Raw genomic sequence first — 5,000 nt, 5'->3', positions numbered from 1 at the left:
GCATACATATGTGTCTGTGCGGTTAGGGGTTGGCTTGTCGTACACACTACATGTCTTTAATGAACATATAATTTACCTTAGATCACTATTTTTGTAATAGATTTTTCAAGATTACGTGATTTGTTTCATCTGTTGTATATTTGGTTGACTACTGTACAGCTGCCAATAAATAGATTCGTCTGTTATGTAGATGAAAACTCTTTTAGAATTAGACAGAGGTGAGAGTGGAGGAGGTATGTGTCGAGAATGGACTAAAGAAGTAGGACATGACACAGTGCCAGAAATTAAGGGGAACCACTGCATTAATACAACCCCCCTCCCTCACATGAAAGAAAATAATGTGGTCTTCGCAAAGAAAAATGAATAGATAAATAATAATTATTCCAAAAGACGTCATCATAACGAGGGGATGAAATCCAGTCTTGTGATCGTAAGATGGTCTGAAAGCGGAAAGAGCGTCATCAATTTCGTCTACGTACTAGTGTGGCATTACAGTAGAGCCTGACCCATCACCCTGCCCTTTCCCATACCCCTCACCCCTCAACTCTCACCCTATCCTACCCTACCCCCCCCATCACCCCGGTTCCACCTTTCCCATTAAAGCCGCCTTATCCCTCACCCTACCTCACCCTTACACCACTTCATCCTTACACCACCTTCCCCTTTACACCGCCCTACTCCTCACCTCCACTCTAGCCCTCACCCGGTTTTACCTCTCACTCTCAGCCTTCAGCCCCCATGTTATCACCCCTACCTTACCCTTACTTCTACCCTAACCCTCACCCTTACCTCCACAAGCTGACCCCACCCTCCACCTTCTCACTTCCACCCCACCCCTCATCTGTAACCCCTCACCCTTCACCATCAGCCCCAACCCCTCCTCCACCATCCTTTTAACACCATCCCCTCACTCACCATCCCTGCAGCTACACACCTGCATACTTACCCCTGACCCTCATCCCTCACCCTCACCCCTCACCCTTCACCCTCACCCTCACCCCTCACTCTCACCTCTTTCTCACCCCCTCTTCCTCACTCCCTCATCCTCACCACCACACCTTCACCCTGTCCCCTATTTCTTCACCCGTATTCCCTTACCTTCGTTCCCTCACCCCTACTCACTCACCCCCACTCACTCACCCCCACTCACTCACCCCCACTCACTCCCACTCGCTCATCCCCACTCACTCACCCCCACTCATTCACCTCTACTCACCCCCACTCAACCCCACTTACTCCCACTCTCCCCCTTACCTCTTCTCTACTCACCCCATTCTTTCACCCCTGCTCATTCCCTCTCACCACCACTCACACTCCTACTCTCTTCCTCTCAATTTCACCCCACCCCTCATTTTCATCCCACTTCACCCTCACCCTCACCCTCACCTCACCCCAACCCCCACCTCACCCTCATCCCCACCTCACCCTCATCCCCACCTCACCCTCATCCCCACCTCACCCTCATCGCAATCCTCACCCTCACCCTTCACCCCCACTTCCCCGCAACCCCATACCCCATCGCCTATTCACCCCTCTCTGCCACCCTACTTCCACCCTCCTTATCCCTGTTGTCTGGCGCTCAGAAAGAAGAGGGCAGAGGAGGTTACCTTCTGTCGGCGTGTCGCCCTCTCACGTGCCAGTCGTCGAGATAATGAGAAAACTTGAAGGACAGGCATCTAGCTGGTGACCATCAAGACTATGGGAAACAAAAGTTCTAGGATAAGGTGGCATATATGAAATGAAAAGAGGCAATCTTCTCCTTCCAGGCTCCTTTAAGAGGGCCCATGTCCCTTCCACTACCATCCACACTACCTTAAAAAGAAAAAGAAAAAAGTAGAAGTGGAGTTCTTTTTTTTTTTAAGGAATTTTCTATTTTTTTTAGACTTTTACTATGGGCCTTCAATGGTATGTTTGCCCTAGGTGTGGTGGTCTCTTTGTCTTGTATGTCTGACTGTCTGTCTTTTTGTTCGTCTGCTTTTCTGTCCGTCTGTCTTTTTCTCCGTCTGTCTTTCTGTCTGTCTGCCTATCCGTCTATCTGTCCATCTATCTGTCCGTCTGTCCGTCCGTCTGTCCGTCCGTCTCTCTGTCTGGCTAACTGTCCGCCTGTCTATCCATTTGTCTGTCCGTCTGTCTGTCTGTTCTGACTGCCTGTCTCTGCTTGCCCTTCTCCGCCTCTTTGTCTCTGTTTTTTTTGCGCGTGTACACGTGCGCATGTGCTTGAGCGAATGCACGCGTATGTGCGGAAACGTGCACGTCCATGCGCCAATGCATGTGGAAGTGGGTGTAGAGCGCGTGAACGAGCGCGAGCGCGCGTGCTGGCCCGATAAACCCGTCCGCCCTCAGTCAACTTTGCCCGCAAATTATAACCAATGAACATGACCCAACTCATATAACTAACCTTCGATAGTTCTTGTCGAGACATCTTCAGGCGCATTGGAAGACGCCAAGGTGACCTTTTTCCAGAAAACTTGTCCGATTTCCTTCGTTACGTTTCTCTCTTCGACGGATCATTGGGACATTGACCACATGGTATCATTGCCCATAAGGTAATATATCATGGATACGTCACCTGCAAGAAGTTTGGACACGGATCTTGTCTTGTTCAGCTCAGGGAAATCAATATGGCGAGAGAAATTTGTCTTGACCTTCTTAGCTATGGGTGCTTGTACGCCCGCGCATGCACTCGCGTGCGTGCACACACACACACACACACACACACACACACACACACACACACACACACACACACACACACACACACACACACACACACACACACACACACATACATATACACATATATACATACACATACACACTCACATACATTACACACACGCTACACATCACACTACACACAGGCAGAGAGGCAGACAGACACCGGGAAATGTTCTCTTCGACTACGAGAAGTGGCCTCGTTCATTCTATCAAGAAGGTGGAGGGTGAGCTGCAGGTGGTGTTGGTAGCTGTGGTGGGTGCGGTAATGGGTGTTCCTTTTTGTTATTCTAGGAAAGAGGTCTTACCATTGCCTGAAAAGTCTGTTTTAATTAGGAAAGGTCAGAACTCGTCTTGACACTGAAGATTTTTTTCATCTTTTTTTGGGTGGGGAGGCATTTTTTTTTTTTTTTTTTTTTTTTTTTTAGAACACTTCACACTTTGGAGTTTGGAGTTTTGGTAATGTCCCTCTTCTTCTGTGTATAATTGTACTAACTTTGGTTTGGTTCTTCAATCTTCCTCAATTTCGTTGTAATTATCATGTTCAGTGTTCGTAAGGTTTCTTTTCAGTTTTTATCTTAGCTATTATATGGTGACATTGATATTGTTATTATTGTATTCCATTGTCACATAATTTTTTGATAATATAGTTTACTAATTTAGTTGTTTGCTTGTTTATATTTCTCTATATTCATTCTTCTATTTGATCATGTATATGTATCTAATGTATCTTATATGCATATGTATCCAGTTACTCACTTGTTCATTTATTTATTCATTCATCTATTCATTCATTCATTTCCATATCTATTAATCTATCTGTTTAATAATTCATTTATTCCGTATTACGATTCCTAGTATTTGTTTTTCTGTTGCCCCATGACATTAGAATACAAAATTCAAAATCCAAATTATGAAAATCAAAAAATCTAAAAATCTAAAAATCTAAAAATCCCAAAATCCAAAAATCTAAAAATCTAAAAATCTAAAAATCTAAAAATCTAAAAATCTAAAAATTTAAAAATCCAAAAATCCAAAAATCCAAAAACCTAGAAATCCAAAAAATCCAAAAATCCAGGTATCCAGAAATCTAAAAATCTGAAAATCCAAGAATTCAAGAATCCAAAAATCCAAAAATCCAAAAATCCAACCCCCCAAAAAAATCAAAACCCAAAAATTCAAAAATCAAAAATTCAAATTTCAAAAATCAATAATAAAAAAAATGAAAAATAGAAAATAAAAAAAATGAAAAACCAAAATCCAAAATACAAAACAGTCTTCAAAAAAAAATACCCATGTTCTGTTCTCGACCACACGAGCAGGATGACTAGATTTCTCAAGCGATAATATGCTAGATAGCAGTGCAAAATATGCTAAATTGGCAAAAGTTATGCTAAATCTCTTGTTCCTCTTAAGACATTTAGTTTCTGTTATATTTTCTCGTTGATATAGTATTATTGTTAGGGAAAATATGCTAGATTTAGCATAATCATTCCGAGAGTATAGTGAGATATACAAGATGAGGAGCCTACGCCAGGAGGCGCGTTGCTGCTGCCGAAGCCGTCATCTTTGCTCTATGCGCTTACATTGTGGGGGGAGGTAACAGTCAGTTCTGGGAATCGGTGAAAACTGCGGGATTCGAACCCACAACTAAGCGAATGCGAAATGAGCCCGCTTTCGATTACATCCCCAGATACACGAGAAGTGTCTTTTCGTTCAGCTTTTCACATTTTGTCAACTTGAGTATGTGGAAGCAACCTAATGTATACACGTGTTCGATACAGGTATGGTATTCTTTTGTCCTTTCGTTAAATTATTTATTTATGCTATTTTATTCTTATCCTATTTCTCTGCTCTTCTGTTCACTGTCCTGAGACATCTATTATATTTAGAAACTGATTTCTTGTGTTGAGCCAACCATGCGTTTGTTTACAGAATACTTTTTATTTTGTAATAACGTAAAATATAGGACTTTCATGTGAATGAATAGAATGAAAATACAAGAAATAAAAAAATCGTAAAAATACAAAATAATGAATAAATAAAACAGTAACCATAACAATAAACCATCTACCTATACGCTAAGGGATTCTTCCCCATTACAAGGGGGGTAGCCAAGTCAGAGGCACGCACCCACTCCCACTTATTCCACTCCCATCCATCACTCCATGATAATGATAAGAGACGCAGTCTAACCTGACCAACTCTTTCAACTCCCCTATCGTACCTTTTGGAACTCTTTCTCACTCTATCTGCCGTTTAGCACTTCCATTCATCTCTGAGCA

This window comes from Oratosquilla oratoria, chromosome 22 (genome assembly GCF_046742065.1).
Source record: "Oratosquilla oratoria isolate Oo_2021 chromosome 22, ASM4674206v1, whole genome shotgun sequence".
Taxonomy (NCBI): Eukaryota; Metazoa; Arthropoda; class Malacostraca; order Stomatopoda; family Squillidae; genus Oratosquilla; species Oratosquilla oratoria.
The sequence above is the reverse complement of the archived record's forward strand: the minus strand, read 5'-3'. Positions refer to the sequence as shown.